This window comes from Oncorhynchus clarkii, chromosome 23, assembly GCF_045791955.1.
Source record: "Oncorhynchus clarkii lewisi isolate Uvic-CL-2024 chromosome 23, UVic_Ocla_1.0, whole genome shotgun sequence".
Lineage (NCBI taxonomy): Eukaryota > Metazoa > Chordata > Actinopteri > Salmoniformes > Salmonidae > Oncorhynchus > Oncorhynchus clarkii.
In genome coordinates, this window is record NC_092169.1 from 24606771 (window position 1) to 24628261 (window position 21491).

General features: G+C 42.4%; 1 pseudogene; it reads left to right on the forward strand.

Annotated features, from left to right (window-relative positions):
- The first annotated feature begins 15143 nt into the window (after positions 1-15143).
- Positions 15144-20790, forward strand: LOC139381448 (peroxiredoxin-like 2A; annotated as a pseudogene).
- The last annotated feature ends 701 nt before the right edge of the window (positions 20791-21491 follow it).

Below are 21491 nucleotides of genomic sequence, written 5' to 3' on the forward strand. Positions count from 1 at the left end.
AGGAATTGATATTTCTTTACTGTATTATTTATCAGGAAGCCCTGTGTAAAAGTGTGTTAAAGCTGGAAAAAGTTGTCAATGTGGTTGTAAAACTTGTAAACTTTATATGGGCAAGGGGGCTTAACCATTGTCAGTTCATTCAGCTTCTCAATGACACAGAGGCAGAGCACCAGGACTTGTACAATTCAAACGTGCGCTGACTAAGCCTGGGAATAGTATTTCGCTACGTGGGAACTGAGAGGGGAGATAGGTATGTTCCTTGATATGGATGGTAAAGCTGACGACTTCTCCGAATTGAAAGACATAGACTGGCTGGGCAACTTTGCTTCGGTGTGGACATATTGGGGCATCTGAACGATCTAAATGTGAAACTGCAGGGAAATTGTGTTTTTGTGCATGAACTGTATTCCAACATTGAAGCCTTCAAGGACAAACTTATGTTGTTCTCCAGACAAATGAGCAGCTGGTCTCTCGCTCATTTTCCGACATTGGCCGCACTGAACACGCCCATATTGCAGTGCCGCACTGAGACACAGTTTCCCGCTGCTTCTCATACTTCACCAAGATTTAGACTGAACTGGAGCTTGTATCATGCCCCCTGTCTTTCGACACTGAGAAAGCACCAAGAGACACACAATTGGAGCTCATCGACATCCAATGTGACAGTGCTTTGAAGGAGATGTACAAAACAACAACAATAGAGCAGTTGTATGGCCCACTGAATGAAACAAAGTTTCCAAACATTGAAAAGCACACCAAAAGGATGCTTCTATTATTCGGGTCCACATATTTGTGTGAACAAACGTTCTCAGTCATGACAACAAATCCCATCACAGGTCAAATTTAACAAATTACCACTTGTCAGCTGTTTTGAGAATCTCTATATTAAAATCAAATCAAATCAAACTTTATTTGTCACATGCGCCAAATACAAGTGTAGACCTTACTGTGAAATGCTTACTTACAAGCCCTTAAAAGTTTAAGAAGACAAGAAGAATTAGGAAAATATTTACCAAATAAACTAAAGTAAAAATGTAATAGTCCAGTGGCCATTTGATTAATTGTTCAGCAGTCTTATGGCTTGGGGGTAGAAGCTGATAAGGAGTCTTTAGGTCCTAGACTTGGCGCTCCGGTACCGCTTGCCGTACGGTAGCAGAGAAAACTGGAGTCTCTGACAATTTTATTGGCTTTCCTCTGACACCGCATATTATATAGGTCCTGGATTGCAGGAAGCTTGGCCCCAGTGATGTACTGGGCCGTATGCACTACCCTCTGATACGCCTTAAGGTCAGATAACGAGTAGTTGCCATACCAAGCGGTGATGCAACCGGACAGGATGCTCTCGATGGTGCAGCTGAATAACTTTTTGAGGATTTGGGGACCCATGCCAAATCTTTTCAGTCTTCTGAGAGGGAAAAAGTTTTGTCGTGCCCTCTTCACGACTGTTTTGGTGTGTTTGGACTATGATAGAGCGTTGGTGATGTGGACACCATGAAACTTGAAACTCTTGACCCGCTCCACTATAGCCCCAACGATGTTAATGGGGGCCTGTTCGGCCCGCATTTTCCTGTAGTCCACGATCAGCTCCTTTGTATTGCTCACATTGAGGGAGAGGTTGTTGTCCTGGCACCACACTGGCAGTTCTCTGACCTCCTCTGACCTCGGCTGTCTCATCGTTGTCGGTGATACTTTTGTGTCGTCAGCAAACTTAATGATGTTGTTGGAGTCGTGTTTGGCCACGCAGTCATGGGTGAACAGGGAATACAGGAGGGGACTAAGTACATACCCCTGAAGGGCCCCAGTGTTGAAGATCAGCATGGCAGACGTGTTGTTTTCTACCCTTACCACCTGGGTATGGCCCATCAAGAAGTTCAGTATCCAGTTGCAGAGGGAGGTGTTCAGTCCCAGGGTCCTTAGCATAGTGATGAGCTTCGTGGGCACTATGGTGTTGAACGCTGAGGTGTAGTCAATGAACAGCATCCTCACATAGGTGGTCCTTTTGTTCAGGTGGGAAAGGGCAGTGTGGAGTGCGATTGAGATTGTGTCAAATGTGGATCTGTTGGGGCAGTATGCAAATTGGAGTGGGTCTAGGGTATCTGGTCGGATGCTGTTGATGTGAGCCAGGACCAGCCTTTCAAAGTACTTCATGGCTACCGACATGAGTACTACGGGGCTTTAATAATTTAGGCAGGTTACCTTTGCTTCCTTGGGCACAGAGACTATGGTGGTCTGCAGTGAAGACACTTGCCAGTTGGTCTGTGCATACTTTGGTAATCCATCTAGCCCCGCTGCTTGCTCACATCGGCTACCGAGAGCGTTATCACACAGTCATCCAGAACAGCTGGTGCTCTCATGCATGCTTCGGTGTTGCTTGCCTTGAAGCGAGCATAAAAGGCATTAAGGTCATTTGGTAGGCTCGCATCACTGGGCAGCTCGCGTCTGGGTTTCCCTTTGTAGTCCGTAATATTTTTCAAGCCCTGCCACATCCAACGAGCATCAGAGCCGGTGTAGTAGGATTCAATCTTAATCATGTATTGACGCTTTGCTTGTTTGATGGTTCGTCTGAGGGCATAGCAGGATTTCTTATAAGTGTCCGGATTAGTGTCCCGCTCCTTGAAAGCGGCAGCTCTAGCCTTTAGCTCGATGCGGATGTTGCCTGCAATCCATGGCTTCTGGTTGGGATATGTACGTACGGTCCCTGTGAGAACGACGCCGTTGATGCACTTATTGATGAAGTCGATGACAGAGGTGGTATACTCCTCAATGACATTGGATGAATCCCGGAACATATTCCAGTCTGGGCTAGCAAAACAGTCCTGTAGCGTAGCATCCGCGTCATCTGACCACTTCCGTATTGAGCGAGTCACTGGTACTTCCTGCTTGAGTTTTTGCTTGTAAGCAGAAATCAGGAAGATAGAATTATGGTCAGATTTGCCAAATGGAGGGCTGGGGAGAACTTTGTATGCATCTCTGTGTGTGCAGTAAAGGTAGAGCTGAGTAGAGTTATTTTCCCTCTGTTTGCACATGAGACATGCTGGTAAAAATTTGGTAAAACTGATTTAAGTTTGCTTGCATTAAAGTCCACCAGCCACTAGGAGCGCCGCTTCTGGGTGAGCGTTTTTTTGTTTGCTTATGGCCTTATAGAGTTGGTTGACTGCGGTCTTAGTGCCAGCATTGGTCTGTGGTGGTAAATAGACGGCTACAAATAATATAGATGAGAACTCTCTTGGTAGATAGTGTGGTCTACAGATTATCATAATGTACTCTACCTCATGCGAGCAATACCTCGAGACTTCTTTAATATTAGACATCGCGCACCAGCTGTTATTGATAAAAAGACACACACCCACACCCCTCATCTTACCAGACATAGCTTCTCTGTTCTGCTGGTGCATTGAAAATCCCTCCAGCTCTATATTATCCGTGTCATCGTTCAGCCACGACTCTGTGAAACATAAGATATTACAGTTCTTAATGTCCAGTTGGTAGGATAATCGTAATTGTAGGTCATCAAATTTATTTTCCAATGATTGCATGTTAGCAAGTACAATTGATGGCAATGGGAGTTTACTTGCTCGCCTACGGATTCTCAAAAGGCAGCCCGATCTGCTTCCTCTTTTTCTCCTTCTTTTCTTCACGCAAATGACAGGGATCTGGGCCCGTTTAGAAAAATGAGTTCCTAGCAACGCAAAAAAACAAACAAAATAGCACAACTGGTTACGGCATGTAAAACGTCAGCCATCCTCTTCGGCGCCTTCTTAATAGACACGTAGTGTCTAATATATTATAGACCCATCAAAGATGACACCAGATGTTGATGCCCTTGTCAGGAGAGGTGACCAGACCCATTGTTCACATTAAGACACAAATAACCATGACTGTGGTAGGCAAGGATTCTGATTTTTCATGGTGATGGTTATACAGTGAGAATTATCCAGCAATTTGTCCCCATACCTGCCAAAAAAATACTTTCTTCATGACAAGGGTATCTGGATTCTGCCCCTTGCTAATGGCACCCACAGCACTGGACTGCAGTGTCTCCATGGTAACCAAGCCACTAGAACATGATTTAACTTTTCTCGCTGCCTCTGCACAGCAGACACACTAAACAGCTCATATCCTAGCAATCTCTGCCTCCTTTACAGGAAATTCAAGAAGCTCATGTGCATGCTTCCCACCACAATTGCGACATTCAAGCGAACCCATCAAGAAACCCATCAACTTCGGGACACACTCCTGACTTGAACTGATGCAATTAATGTTCCAGTTTTAAATAGTAAAACAAGCATTCAAATTAACAAATCCCTCCTGTCATTTTACAAGATATAAACCTCAGTAACAGTTAAACATTTGATTTGGGAGGTATTTAATCTGTTACAAGTCTTGAAATCAGACATAAACAAATGCACATGGCAATATGATTACACCTTTGTATGAAATTGCACAAACTCCAAACATATCACAGTGCATGTGGGGATAGCACTTGCTGGCTCAGTCGAAGTGTCTGATTACCTACAACCCTAAAGCTCAACTCTGGACCTTGAAGCCAGTTCCACTGCATGTTTTATATGTTCCAGTCTAGTCAGGGAGTGATTTAGACCTGGGAGACCAGGTGGGTGCAATCAAGTATGAGGTGGAACAGAAAACCAGGAGGCTCCGGACCTCGTAGGGTAAGAGTTGAATACTCCTGCCTTACACCCTCTGTAATTGTGCAAATGGCGGGGGGTGCACGTGAACATGCAAATGGAGTGGCGAGGGGAAGTGGGTGATTTGGGATTCAGCCCATGTCACTTGCCTTCGTTTATCCTGTTCAAAATAAATAAATATAAATATACAATGTATTCGGAAAGTATTCAGACCCTTTTTTGTTCCATTACAGCCTTATTCTGTTACGTTCGTCATAAGGATCGGACCAAGGTGCAGCGTGGTATGCTTACATTCTCTTTTTAATGAATGAACTTAAACAACAAACAACCAAACGAAATGTGAAGCTATACAAACTAGTGCTGACAGGCAACTTAACATAGACAAGATCCCACACCAGAAAGTGGGGAAAAGGCCTGCCTAAATATTATCCCCAATCAGAGACAACGATAAACAGCTGTCTCTGATTGGGTACCATATCAGGCCAACATAGATATACAAAAACCCCTAGACCTACAAAAACCCTAGACATACAAAAACTCGAGACATACAGAAAACCCTAGAGTACCCACCCTAGTCACACCCTGACCTAACCAAAATATATAGAAAACAGAGATACGGGAGTAACATATTCTAAAATGTATTAAATTTAATAGTTTTCCTCATTCATCTACACACAACACCCCATAATTACAAAGCAAAAAAAGTTTTCTTTGTGTGAATTTTTAAAATTATTTAAATACCATATTTACATACTGTTAGTATTCAGACCCTTTGATATAAGACTCGAAATTGAGCTCAGATGCATCCTGTTTCCATTGATCATCCTTGAGATGTTTCTCCAACTTGATTGGAGTCCACCTGCAGTAAATTAAATTGATTTGACATGATTTGCAAAGGCACACAACTGTCTGTATAAGGTCTCGGAGTTGTCTGTAGCATTGAAGGTCCCCAAGAACACAGTGGCCTCCATCATTCTTAAATGGAAGAAGCTTGGAACCACTAAGACTCTTCCTAGAGCTGGCCGCCCTGCCAGACTCGGGGGAGAAGGGCCTTGGTCAGGGAGTTGATCAAGAACAAGATGGTCACTCTGACAGAGCTCCAGAGTTCCTCTGTGGAGATGGGAGAACCTTCCCGAAAGACAACCATCTCCGCAGCACTCCAACAATCAGGCCTTTATGGTAGAGTGGCCAGACGGAAGCCACTCCTCAGTAAAAAGCACATGACAGCCGATTTCTCTGGTCTGATGAAACCAAGATTGAACTCAGGCCTGAATGCCAAGCATCACGTCTGGAGGAAACCTGACACCATCCTTACAGTGAAGCATGGTGGTGGCAGCATCATGATGTTTGGATGTTATTCAGCAGCAGGGACTGGGATACTAGATGAACGGAGCAAAGTACAGCTAGATCCTTGACGATAACCTGCTCCAAAGCGCACAGGACAAGGTAGTGTGGTATACAGAAGATAGCCCTATCTGGTAAAAGACCAAGTCCATATTATGGCAAGAACAGCTCAAACAAGCAAAGAGAAACGACACTCCATCAATAATTTAAGACATGAAGGTCAGTCAAAACGGAAAATCTCAAGAAATGGGAAAGTTTCATCAAGTGCAGTCGCAAAAACCTTCAAGAGCTGTGATGAAACTGGATCTCATGAGGACCGCCACAGGAATGGAAGACCCAGAGTTACCTCTGCTGCAGAGTATAAGTTCATTAGCGTTACCAGTCTCAGAAATTGCAGCCCAAATAAATGCTTTGCAGAGTTCAAGTAACAGACACATCTCAACTTCAACTGTTCAGAGGAGACTGTGTGAATCAGGCCTTCATGGCCGAAATGCTGCAAAGAAACCACTACTAAAGGACACCAATAAGAAGAAGAGACTTGCTTGGGCCAAGAAATACGAGCAATGGACATTAGACCAGTGGAAATGTGTCCTTTTGTCTGGAGTCCAAATTGGAGCCAACAAGTGCTCAGCATATGTGGGAACTCCTTCAATTCTGTTGGAAAAGCATTCCAAGTGAAGCTGGTTTAGAGATTGCCAAGAGTGTGCAAAGCTGTCATCAAGGCAAAGGGTGGCTATTTGAAGAATCTCAAATATAAAATATGTTTTGATTTGTTTAACACTTTTTTGGTTACTAGATGATTCCATGTGTTTTCTCATAGTTTTTATGTCTTCACTATTATTCTACAATGTAGAAAATAATAAAAAATAAAGAAAAACGCCACCTAGCAATTTTATGAAGTTGACTTTAGCTAGCCCAGATCGGTTTCCAATCTTCCAACCTAATAACTAGCTACCAAGAAGCCTTTTCAATCAAGTTACAGTAGTTAGCTTGTCTAACTATTTTAGCTGGCATACCTGCTGGCAAGGTTGGTAGACTTTAGAAAAGCAAGCGATAACTAAATGTACTGAATAAGACTCACATTCCTTTCAATCTTTTACCCAGATTTTAGCAGAGATGCAGAGAAGTGTCACGTTCTAACCTTAGTTCCTTTGTTTTTGTCTTTGTTTTAGTATGGTCAGGGCGTGAGTTGGGGTGGGCAGTCTATGTTTGTTTTTCTATGTTTGTTTTTGAGTTCGGCCTAGTATGGTTCTCAATCAGAGGCAGCTGTAAATTGTTGTCCCTGATTGAGAATCATACTTAGGTAGCCTGGGTTTCACTTTTGAGTTGTGGGTGTTTGTCTTCCGTGTCAATCTTTGTTGCCACACGGGACTGTTTCGTTCATTTCACGTTTATTGTTTTGTATTTCGTAGTGTTCAGTTTATGTTTTAAAATAAACATTATGGGCACTTACCACGCTGCGTTTTGGTCCTCCGGCCCTTCTCGCTTCTCCTTTATTGCAAAATTGGACCTAGCCCCCCCCCTCCTCTCCTCTCTGACCCCTCTGATTTTTGGGGTGCATGATGCCCCCGCCTGTCTTCCTGCTTTCCTGCCTTTGGAACAACGACTCCCGTTGTTGGGGTAGAGACATGATCATCTTGTCATTATATACAGATCTCGTTACATCCATTCACAAATTGGAAAGGAAAGTTGGCAGGTGAACAGTGCACTGTTCAGATGCTGGCTTCCCCTAAAGTAAATTGATGTTTTGACAAAATTATATAATTACTCCTGTCCACTGGCATACCATACAGCCCCATGTGCCCATCATCAATGTTTATTTTTTTGTATATATAAATAATTTTGACAGTAATCTTCTAAAAAATCATTCAGAAACCTTTTTTAATTTCCATATGTACTAGGAAGCTAGGTGTTTGTTTCTTGGGCTTCAAGAATGTGACTGATCAAAGTGCCTCAGGCCCCACAAAAAGAAATAATTGAACTAATTGAACTGCTTAGGCTATTTGATGTGTATTTATTTATACATTTTTTTTTATAAATAGCAGATAAATAGCAGCTAAATACTGTAGCCTGTAGCTATAGATAGTAGGCTATACTACATAATGAAACAATTCATTGTAAACTAGTGTTTTGAAGGTGGACTGACTATTATTTGGCATTAATAGACTGGTTTTAAGAACAACAAGGACTGCTCATGCCATGAAGGTTCAGGTAGGTTATACAGGAACGTTATATATTCTAAAAAATCTATTGGTTTTTGATAAATATGCTGTTGTTTCAAACATTTATTTTACCATCTGCATTGTTTGAATTTCCAACTTTAATGTTGCACTATTCAGAAATTGCTCTGCCATTTCTTGGTTGCTAAAACTCTAATAGTTCGCCTAATTTCAGTTTATGTGACCAAATCAGCTAGTATAGTGTAGAAAACCTCTGTGAAATATATGTTCCATAACCAAAAATATTGTCATTTCAGCTGTTTGAAGCTGGTGTACAAAACTGAAAGTAAAAACAGAAAATAAAACTTAAAAATGAGAAGAATAGAAATAGCGCATATAGAATAGCTCTACGACTTCTTAGACTTGCTTTCAAGTAGATGGATAGATCTATAAATAACATTTCTATGTGAATTTGATCAGGTCACCCAAAAGGTTACATATTGCCACTTTAATTACTGAACAAGTAATTACATTTCAGCCTTCTCACACAGTACAGCTTCGTGAAATGTTTAGCTTAACATTAGAAAATGATGACCAAATATAAAACATGTATGCATTAGCAATAAACATTTAGCCATTAGCTAATGCAAAGCTATAGGCTACATGCCCTGGCACCACAGAAAACCTATCATCCATTTGATAGGCAGCCTCATAGACATGTCACAGTTTCAGCACCATGGACTGAGATCCCTAGTCTATAGGCTACTTTGTGAGTGGCTGTCTGGATGACACATTCCGTTTTTATTTTAGGGAGTGGGGGAGGGGCAAACTCCGACCTAGTGGGGGTCCAGAGAAACTGTGTTAAGCCAATGCTCCTGTCTAAATAGAACCATTCAAAATACTTCACCAGAGAGCATGACTTAGCCTCAGAGGATCATTAGCTTTTTTTTGTTGTTGCTGTGGATTGTTTCAAATCACAAGCGAGTAGGCCTATGCCTATTTGGGAAACCCGCAATTTGGGTAGCGAGTGTGGCAATAGGCCTAACCGATTATTGAGTTGCAGATGTCAGTGAAAAGCATCTAAAATATGTGTGAAGACAATGTGTCTTAGGGTATAATTTAAAACAGTAATGCATTTATTAATTAGACAACAGTCACAACCTGCTAAACTTGTGTGAAACAAGTTTTAATTTATTTCATAACCATTCATTTACGAGTTTTGTCATTTTTTTATTGTCTTTTGTTTGGAGTGTCTTGTGAGCAATGTGCATGTGTCTGGTTTCTCTGTCCTGATAAATTTGAGGGAGCGTGCGTGCCCGAGCACACATAGAAGTACCTGGCCTTCTGCCACAAAGTGCCCATTTGGGGATGTCTAAATTGTCTTAACTCACCACATCCCCCACTAATAATCTGAGGTTCTCAGTAATTTTTTCTTCACCTCACACAGTAAGTAAATAAAGTACGTTTTTTAAACATTCATTGAGAATGATAGCGTAATAGTTCCTCACAGTATTTGAAAAATCTTTCCAACACTCTCCCGGCCTTGATAATCACCAATTTTCGGTATGAAAAAGCTAAATATCATGATCTGATGATCCCATACTGTATATCCAGGGAATTATTTTTTAGCACTGTGCTATGCTTTACACACCACCTACTTTGCATAAAAAAGGCTATAAACCAGCTGGAAATGTAGGCTAGTAATGGTCTGACTAGCCAATGTTTTAAGCTAAGCGTTCACGTGCTATCGGAGTTATCGGAAGTTCCTATTTCAGACTGGGATGTTTTACTTGAAATTACCCTTCAACTCGAAATTAGAAGTGGAAAACTCAAGAAAATGCTGTTGTCCTAGTTGCTAAGTTGTGACGTTTCACCACTGACATTTTCAACCAAAAGATGATGACAAATCAGTTGTCGGAAGTTTACATAACCTTAGGTTGGAGTCATAAATCAATCACTCCACAAATTTCTTGTTAATTTTAACAAATTATAGTTTTGGCAAGTCAGTTCGGACATCTACTTTGTGCTTGACACAAGTAATTTTTCCAACAATTGTTTACAGACAAATTATTTGACTTATAATTCCCTATATCACAATTCCAGTGGGTCAGAAGTTTACATACACTAAGTTGGGTGTGCCTTTAAACAGCTTGGAAAAATCCAGAAAATGACGACATGGCTTCAGAATATTTTAACAGGCTAATTGACATCATTTGAGTCAATTGGAGGTGTACCTGTGGATGTATTTCAAGGCCTACCTTCAAACGCAGTGCCTCTTGGCTTGACATCATGGGAAAATCAAAAGAAATCAGCCAAGACCTCAGAAAAAAAAACTCCACAAGTCTGGTTCATCCTTGGGAGCAATTTCCAAACATCTGAAAGTACCACGTGCAAATCAATCCCAGAACAACAGCAAAGGACCTTGTGAAGATGCTGGAGGAAACAGGTTAAACGTATCGACATAACCCGACATAACCTGAAAGGCCGCTCAGCAATGAAGAAGCCACTGCTCCAAATCCACCATAAAAATAGCCAGACTACGGTTTGCAACTGCACATGGGGACAAAGATCGTACTTTTTGTCCTATGGTCTTATGAAACAAATATAAAACTGTTTAGCCATAATGACCATCGTTATGTTTGGAGGAAAAAGGGGGAGGCTTGCAAGCCGAAGAACACCATCCCAACCGTGAAGCACCATCATGTTGTGGGGGTGTTTTGCTGCAGGAGGGACTGGTGCACTTCACAAAATAGATGGCATCATGAGAATGGAAAATTATGTGGATGGAAAATTATGTGGATATATTGAAGCATCATCTCAAGACATCAGTCAGGAAGTTAAAGCTTGGTTGCAAATGGGTCTTCCAAATGGACAATGACCAAAACTCCCAAAGTTGTGGCAAAATGGCTGAAGGACAACAAAGTCAAGGTATTGGAGTGGCCATCACAAAGCCCTGACCTCAATCCCATAGAAAATGTGTGGGCAGAACTGATAAAGCATGTGAGAGCAAGGAGGGCCACAAACCTGACTCAGTTACATCTGTTCTGTCAGGAGGAATGGGCCAAAATTCCCCCAACTTATTGTGGGATGCTTGTAGAAGACTACCCGAAACGTTTGACCCAAAGTCACATCCTGACCATAGAAAACCTGTATTTTTTATGGTAGAGTAGGTCAGGGCGTGACATGGGGGTTTTGTTCTAGTTTATATTTTCTATGTGGGGTTCTAGGTTTGATTTTATGTTGGTGATTTGTATGATTCCCAATTAGAGGCAGCTGGTTATTGTTGTCTCTAATTGGGGATCATACTTAAGTAGCATTTTTTCCACCTGTGGGTTATGGATATTGTTTATGTATAGTGTGTTTGAGCACTACGTAGTCACGGGTCTTTGTAAATTTTGTTATTTTGTTTTCAGTTTCACTTATTCATTTAAAGATGTGGAACTATACTCACGTTGTGCCTTGGTCCGACCATCATTATTACGAACGACGTGACACCCAAGTTTAAGAATTTAAAGGCAGTACTACCAAATACTAAATGGCTAATACATTAAGATTATCTAAGATTAGAAAATTACTAATCTCATTTTATGAGGTTACATACAGTCGAAGTCGGAAGTTTACATACACCTTAGCCAAATACATTTAAACTCAGTTTTCCACAATTCCTGACATTTAATCCTAGTAAAAAATCCCTGTTTTAGGAAAACTGAGTTTAAATGTATTTGGCTCAGGTGTATGTAAACTTCCAACTTCAACTGTAGATGTTATTTACCATCCGGCCATCAGATTTGCCACCAATGCTCCTTATAGGACACATCACTGCACTCTATTCTCTTCTGTGAACTTGTCATCTCTGTATGCACGCAGCAAGACCCACAGGTTGATGCCTATTTATAAAACCGTCTTAGGCCTCACCCCCCCCCCCCCCTATCTGAGATACCTACTGCAGCCCTCATCCTCCACTTACAACACACGTTCTGACAGTCACATTCTGTTAAAGGTCCTCAAATCACACACATCCCTGGGTCGCTCCTCTTTTCAGTTCGCTGCAGCTAGCAACTGGAACGAGTTGCAACAAACACTCGAACTGGACAGTTTTATCTCCATCTCTTCATTCAAAGACTCAATCATGGACACTCTTACTGACAGTTGTGGATGCTTCAGGTGATGTATTGTTGTATCTACCTTCTTGCCCCTTGTGCTGTTGTCTGTGCCCAATAGTGTTTGTACCATGTTTTGTGCTGCTACCATTTTGGGCTGCTGCAATGTTGTGTTGCTACCATATTGTTGTCATGTTGTTTTGCTACCATGCTATTTTGTCATGTGTGCTGCCATGTTGTGTTGCTACCATGTTGTTGTCATGTTGTTTTGCTACCATGCTGTTTTGTCATGTGTGCTGCCATGCTTTGTTGTTGTCTTAGGTCTCGCTTTGTGTAGTGTTGTGGTGTCTCTCTTGTCGTGATGTGTTTGGTCCTGTATCTTTTTTTAAATTCCCAGCCCCTGTCCCCGCAGGAGGCCTTTTGCCTTTTGGTAGGCCGTCATTGTAAATAAGAATTTGTTCTTAACTGACTTGCCTAGTTAAATAAAATACAAATAAAAACAGTTATGACCTAAAGTTTTTAGGGGGGTGCCTATGTCATACACAACATATAAGGGTACCTCAAATCTTTATGGGAATGCCCAGAACCCCCTGGGAACTCCTGTGACTTGACCCCTGACCTCAGACCTTTTTAAAAAGCCTGTAGAGCAGGGGTGCTAAACTCATTCCATGGAGGGCCTAGTGCTTGCAGGTTTTTGGTTTGTCCTTTCAATTAAGTTGTAGATAAATGAAGGTCACTAATTAGTAATCAAGTACAAGGGAGGAGTGAAAACCCGCAGACACTCGGCCCTCTGTGGAATGAGTTTGAGACGTGCTGTAGAGCCAGTCGCAGAGGTTAAGACCCTCCTTAAGCCTCTCCTGTTCCGGCGGTCAGAGGGGGTCAGTACAGCCACAGTACAGTATAGTAGAGTAGTAGTATTATCTAATATACTGTATGTTACTGTAATAGTGGGGTCAATACAGTAGTAGTATTGTCTTATATCATATTAGTACAATAGTAGTTATAGTGGGCCACCTGTGTTGTGCGTAGGATATATACAGTACATTTGATGCCTCAATATCATCACACCCTTTTCAGGAAGAAGATTTTTCAATATTCCAAATAAATGCAGTCCTATTTCTTAAAATGTTTTTTTTTTTTACCTTCACGACAACCAGCCATGCAGCAATTCAACACCACTATCATGCCAGTCTCTATCCAAAAGCATAACAAACAGAGTATAGCCTAATTCCATAGAATAGATTATAGTTAACAGTGTAATTTCAGATCCCTAAATAAAAGCAGTGAAGAATTAGCCTGGTCCTAGAGCTGTTTGTGCTGTTTGTGCTGACAATAACCATAGGAATTGGCAAAACAGCACAAAGAGATTTGGGACCAGGTTAGTGAGGAATGGGATGAGTGAACAAAATGATAGCATCCTGATGGGCGTTTAGGCTAATGCTGGCGGTGAAGCAGACAGCTCCATTCATTCATGGAAATGTTCCAGTAAATGTCCATTACTTTAGACTCTGGGTCCTATTCACTAGGCACGCAGCCTATGTTAACGTGTCGAAACGTGGAGGTACTATCTGGAAACACTGGGAACAGTTAAACACTCATTTTTGTTTTACGTTGCTCAACATTTTAAAATGTTTTTCTTTACATGCCCTTACGAATATGACCCTGTCGTTGTGTTCCACCACAGTGTGTGTGTTAGGTCATACTGAACAGGGCTGGTGTGATTGGGCTGGGGCTGGTTAAAGAGCTTAGTGCCGAGGGGTTGAAAACACACCAGACCAGGGGATTGAATCCTCCTCTCGTTAGTAGCAGGGAGACAGATATTGGTGAGTATTTTTTTCCCACAACTTACTCTATGCTTCAGCTTCAACTAAATTTGATTAATAATGTATTTAATGGATATTTGATCAATGGAATATAAATATTTATTGTGTTTTCATTGATGAAGGAGGAAGGCTAGCTTTTGCTGGATACATTTTTGTTGAATTTCCTTTATCTAGGCTACAAGTCACGTACATATTGAATAATTAATAGTTCAACAATAGGTTGATTGTTGAACTTGACGAATCTCAGCATCTACTGACCTGCATTGTGTTATGTCAGATAGGGCGTCAATTCCACCTGCACTGATCGGTTGAGGGACGAGCGTCGCTTAGGAGTGATGCGATCTGACTTAAGACAATGACTGATCTGTAGATAGATTGCTCAAGAAGTGTGATTTAAGGAATTTTTTTGTTTAGTAGCATATTCTGTTTTTTATTAAACAAGATAACACACTTGTATGTTTTTTTTCTATTCCAGTCTTTGATAATCTCTTTTCAGTGTCACACTGAATGACTGTGCTTCATAGTAACACGATTTAGCGTTACAATTAATGTTGTTCAAAGTCAGTGTGATATAATAATATAGCCCTGCTTTCAGAGCGCTACTGCAGTAAGCTTTGATTATCAGCTCTGAAGGTCTGGGCTGTAGCTGGCATTGCTCACTGCTCAGAAACAACTAACTAATCAGGGCCAAGAATGTTAATGATCGGGTCCAGCAATTACATAACAAAACACCACATCAAAGCAGGGTCCATGAGATGTTTGTAGCAGATACACACACGCATGCATGCAAACCTGCACACACACACACACACACACACACACACACACACACACACACACACACACACACACACACACACACACACACACACACACACACACACACACACACACACACACACACACACACACACACACACACACTGTATTTATTGTGCATGAGTGGACAATACATTTCAGGGATGAATAGGCTACTTTATTCTATTTTACTCCACATATTCCTATCCCATTCACATCCTGTCTTGAGCCATATTTTTACCCCCAGAGTGGTATGAAGTGTCTGAGTGGGCCATGGTGACTGCTAACCAGGCTCTGAAGGCAGTAGGCCTGTTCATAGCTTATCTACTGAAGTCCATCACAGACCTGTTCCTCACCAAGCCTTTGTGGGCCAGCCTGAAGGTTCTGGAGGACACTGAAAAAGGGCCAGCGGAGGAAGTAAGAATAGAGTCCAGAACACTGAACATTTTATGTCCATCTCCTCCATCTCCTTCAGACTAGCTTGCCTATTTTATACTTTCACACTCCTGACAGCAGCCAGACTCGAGTGCTGATCTCTCACTCACTCACTCACTCACTCACTCACTCACTCACTCACAAGCCCCAGCTAGAGGAGTTGGGGATCCCTCTGTTAGCCGTGGTCAAAGAGAACATTGGCCAAGCGCTGGACGCCTTCAAGACATTTTTTTTTTACTGGGGAAGTCTATGTAGACCAGAAGGTCAGTGAATAACTCGTGAATTTACAAAGTTAACAGTAGTCAACATTCATATGAGATGATAAAGTACACAGTTCCTTGTAAAATCCATGTTTCCAGCATTTGTTCAGTCACACTGCACATCTTTGTGCAATATATGATATAACATTTATTTCACAACATCTTTTCAAATATACATCCAACTGTAGATGTCAGCAAAGTACAGTATCCTACCAATGCCACTGTATCCCTCCATATAATAACCAAACCTGTTTTTCCTCAGAGAGCATTATACGGTCCGGTGGAGCGTTATATGTTCCTATCTGCGTTGCTGCGTATCGGGGTGTGGAGAAGCCTGTGGAGGGCCTATAGGAAGGGCTGCACAGGAAATATAATCAAAGGAGAAGGTCTTGTACTGGGGGGAGTGTTCGTCATTGGGCCCGAAGATCAGGTAGGGCTATACTGTGAACTGGGCACTCTATTAAGCAATAACAAACAAAAAGATCTGCAAATATGTGACCTATTTCATGTGCATTGGATGTTAGGAAGTGCGATACTAAAATAATTTTCAGCAGGTCTGTATAGTCAAATTAGCATATACAGGTAACTTCTAAAATAAAGGAAACACCAACGTTTTGCGCTGACGGAGATGGCAGCATCGCAACTAGCTCTTAGGAAACTTTACAGTATTTTGTTTTTTGATGTACTATTTAATAACATGATTAGTTCAGGAAATGCTTTGTGTCATTACATACAGCTGGGAAGAACTATTGGATATTAGAGTGGCGGTAACTCACCAGAACTACCAGCATTACGACCAGGAATAGTACTTCCCTGGAGCAGATCCTTTGTTCACTCTCCCCAGAGCGATTGAACTTACTCCAGAGGCCGACCCAAAACATCGCCGGGGGAGGAGAGGCACTTGAGGGGGCCTGCTTGTTCGATTTCGGAAGCGCGCACACCACCCACTGCTTCCGAGGATATTACTCACCAATGTTCAGTCTTTGGATAGCAAAGTTGATGAGCTTAGAGCAAGGATTTCTTTCCAGAGAGACATTGGGGCCTGTAACATACTTTGTTTCACGGAAACATGTCTCTCGGGAGACTGTCGGAATCTGTACAGCCAGCAGGATTCTCAATACATCAAGCAGACAGGAATAAATATCTCTCGGGGAAGCAGAAGGATGGAGGGGTGTGTTTCATGATTAACGACTCATGGTGTAATTCTAGAAACATACACAAACTTAAGTCCTTTTGTTCACCCGACCTAGATTACTTTACAATTAAATGGCGACCATATTATCTCCCAAGAGAATTCCCCTCCGTCATCACCACGGCCGTTTACATCCCACCTCAAGCCGTTACCTTGACGGCCTTCAAAGAACTACACTGGATTTTATGCAAACTGGAAACCACATATCCTGAGGCTGCATTTATTGTATCTGGGGATTTGAACAAAGCAAATCTGAGGACTAGGCTGCCGAAGTTATATCAACATGTCGACTGTACTACTCGCGCTGCTAAGACTCTCGACCATTGCTATTCAAACTTCTACAAGGCCCTCCCCCGCCCTCCTTTTGGCAAATCTGACCACGACTCCATCGTGCTCCTCCTGTCCTATAACAAGAAACTCAAACAGCAAGGACCCATTCTTCGAACTATTCAACGCTGGTCTGACCAGTCGGAATCCACGCATCAGGATTGTTTTGATCATGTGGACTGGGAAATGTTCCGGGTAGCTTGTGAAAATAATCTAGACGTATACACAGATATGGGGACTGAGTTCATAAGGAAGTGTATAGAAGATGTAGTACCCACTGTGACTATTAAAACCTACCCTAACCAGAAACCGGGGATAGATGGAAGCATTTGTGTGAAATTGACAGCACAAACCACCGCATTTAACCATGGCAAGGTGACTGGTAATATGTCCGAATATAAACAGGGTAGTCATTCACATCGCAAGGCAATCAAGCAAACTAAATGTCAGCATAGAGATAAAGTGGAGTTGCAATTCAACGACTCAGACATGAGACGGATGTGGCAGGGACAACAGACAATCATGGACTACAAAAGGAAAACCAGCCACGTCACCGAGACCGACTTCTTGCTTCCGGACAGGCTAAGCATATTCTTCACACACTTTGAGGATAGCACAGTGCCACTGACGCGGCTCGTTGCCATGGACTGTGGGCTCTCCTTCTCTGTGGCTGACTTGAGTAAAACATTTAAACGTGTTAACCCTCGCAAGTCTGCTGGCCCAGACAACAGCCATAGCCGCATCCTCAGAGTGTGTGTTTACGGGCATATTCAATCTCTCCTTATCCCAGTCTGCTGTCCCCACATGCTTCAAGATGGCCACCATTGTTCCTGTACCCAAGAAGGCAAAGGTATCGCCTTGTAGCACTCACCTCTGTCATCATGAAGTGCTTTGAGAGACTAGTCAAGGATCATATAACCTCTAGCTTACCTGCCACCCTAGACCCACTTCGATTTGCTTACCGCCCCAATAGATCCACAGACGATGCAATCACTCTGCACACTGAATACCTATGTAAAAATGCTGTTTATTGACTATAGCTCAGCATTCAACAACATAGTACCCTCCAAGCTCATCAGTAAGCACGAGGCCCTGGGTCTGAACCCCGCCCTATGCAACTGGGTCCTGGACTTCCTGACGGGCTTGATTACCATCACCTCCACTCCGCTCAACACTGGGCCCCACAAGGGTGCGTGCTCAGCCCTTTCCTGTACTCCCTGTTCACCCATGACTGCGTGGCCAAGCACACCTCAACTCAATCAAAAGTTTGCAGACAACACAACAGTAGTAGGCTTGATTACCAACGATGAAGGGACAGCCTACAGAGAGGAGGTGAGGGCTCTGGCACTGTGGTTCCTGGAAAACAACCTCTCACTCAATGTCAACAAAACAAAAGAGTTGATCGTGGACTTCAGGAAACGGCAGAGGGCGCACCCCCCTATCTACATCGACGGGACCGCAGTGGACAAGGTGGAAAGCTTCAAGGTCCTTGGCGTACACATAACTGACAAACTGAAATGGACCACCCACACAGACAGTGTGGTGAAGAAGGCCTCAGGAGGAAGAAGAAATTTGGCTTTTACAGATGCACAATCGAAAGCATCCTTTCGGGCTGTATCACCGCCTGGTACGACAACTGCACCGCCCGCAACTGCAAGGCTCTCTAGAGCCGTTCCGCTCTGACATCATTTGTCCATATGTATTTAGTCTTAATTCATTCCTACTTAGATTTGTGTGTATTGGGTATATGTTGTGTAATTTGTTAGATATTATTGCACTGTCGGTGTCACGCCTGCCCCCGCTCCCCCTCTCTGACGCTTGAGGGCGCCAGACAACCCGTCTTTACACGCACCTGGCACCATCATTACACGCAGCAGCGCTCATTGGACTCACCTGGACTCCTTCACGTGGTTGATTGCCCCTGTATATCTGTCTGTTCCTCGGTGGTGTTCCCTGTGTCCATATTAATTGTTATGTGTTCCTGTCCAGACGCTGTTCCTGTTCTGTTAATGTCCGTCAGTTATTAAACCTTCACTCCCTGTACCTGCTTCTCATCTCCTGCGTCAATCCTTTCAGTCGGAGCTAGAAGCACAAGCATTTCGCTACACCCGCAATAACATCCGCTAAGTACGTGTATGTGACCGATAACATTTTATTTGAAGTGTCTTAATATGGCTTTGGGCCACCATGAGCCACCAGAACATCTTCAATGTGTAAAGGTTTTCCTCGTCTTCGTCTGAAGAGGAGGTGTAGCAAGGATCGGACCAAGATGCGGCGTGGTAAGTGTCCATGGTTGTTTATTTGAAAAACATAAACTGAACACTATGAATACAAAAACAATAAACGTGAACAAACCGAAACAGTACCGTGTGGCGACAGACACGGAAACAATCACCCACAAAACAACAGTGAAACCCAGGCTACCTAAGTGTGATTCTCAATCAGAGACAACTAACGACACCTGCCTCTGATTGAGAACCATACTAGGCCGAACACAGAAAACCAACTTAGAAACACAAAACATAGAATGCCCACCCAACTCACGTCCTGACCAACTAAAACAAACAAATAACACAAGAACTAGGGTCAGAACGTGACACAATGCACCTTGGCATAGATTCTACAAGTGGTATGGAGCTCTATTGGAGGGATGCGACACCATTCTTCACATGAGAAATTCCATAATTTGGTGTTTTGTTAGTGGTGGAAAACGCTGTCTCAGGCGCCGCTCCAGAAACTCCCATAAGTGTTTAATTGAGTTGAGATCTGGTGACTGACACACACATACACACACACACTTTAAACCCCCTATGCTCTTTTGAGACCCCTCTTTCAAAGTCACTGAGATTATTTTTCTAGCCATGGTAGACAAAATAACAGGCAACTAGGAATTTTATACATGACCCTAAGCATGATGGGATGATAAATGCTTAATTAACTCAGGAATCACACCTGTGTGGAAGCACCTGCTTTCAATATACTTTGTGTCCTTCATTTATCTCAAATTAGGATTCAGGTCTAGTGCAAGTATGTATCAGTGGGTGTGCTTTTATTCTGCTCTCATTTTCGCATGGTGTGCTTTTCATAACTTATTCCTGCTTATACAATGACCACTTGCTGTACTTCCACAGATACCTGTTTTGGGACCCATGTCTGTTCTCCTTCTCTTCCCCCTGCAGGGAATTCTGCTTGAGCACCGTGAGAAGGAGTTTGGGGATAAAGTCAACCTGCTGGCTGTACTCAGATCAGCCAGGAAAATTCAAGATGGCTTGGCTACTGCGAAATAGTTTACACAAACAGCTTAAAGTCCCCATGCAGTCTTTTTAATTGTATTTTTAAATCATCACTGTATGCATAATACATCACTGTATGTGTGTTTATTACATGAACATAACTCAACATATATTTTGCGTCATTTATTGTCCTTTTGCCATTGAAATACTCAGTCTGACCTTGTGGGCATGTTGATACAAATGTAAATATATTTACACACACTGCCCTAATTTGCCAGATAGGATTGTCTGAACTATAGAGCCTACCTAACTTTTAACGTGGGGCGATTCCTATTTTCCACTTAATTTGTATTTAGTGACATACAGTGGGGCAAAAAAGTATTTAGTCAGCCACCAATTGTGCAAGTTCTCCCACTTAAAAAGATGAGAGAGGCCTGTAATTTTCATCATAGGTACACTTCAACCATGACAGACAAAATGAGGGAAAAAAAATCCAGAAAATCACATTGTAGGATTTTTTATGAATTTATTTGCAAATCATGGTGGAAAATAAGTATTTGGTCAATAACAAAAGTTTATCTGTAAGTCTTCACAAGGTTTTCACACACTGTTGCTGGTATTTTGGCCCATTCCTCCATGCAGATCTCCTCTAGAGCAGTGATGTTTTGGGGCTGTTGCTGGGCAACACGGACTTTCAACTCCTTCCAAAGATTTTCTATGGGGTTGAGATCTGGAGACTGGCTAGGCCACTCCAGGACCTTAAAATGCTTCTTACGAAGCCACTCCTTCGTTGCCTGGGCGGTGTGTTTGGGATCATTGTCATGCTGAAAGACCCATCCACATTTCATCTTCAATGCCCTTGCTGATGGAAGGAGGTTTTCACTCAAAATCTCACAATACATGGCCCCATTCATTCTTTCCTTTACACGGATCAGTCGTCCTGGTCCCTTTGCAGAAAAACAGCCCCAAAGCATGATGTTTCCACCCCCATGCTTCACAGTAGGTATGGTGTTCTTTGGATGCAACTCAGCAGTCCTCCAAACACGACGAGTTGAGTTTTTACCAAAAAGTTATACTTTTTTGCCCCACTGTATTTCCCCCCTATTTAGTGTCATTTTCACCCCCTGATTTAAAATCACATACATGAAAGGTTCTTTATCCATTTAACATGGTA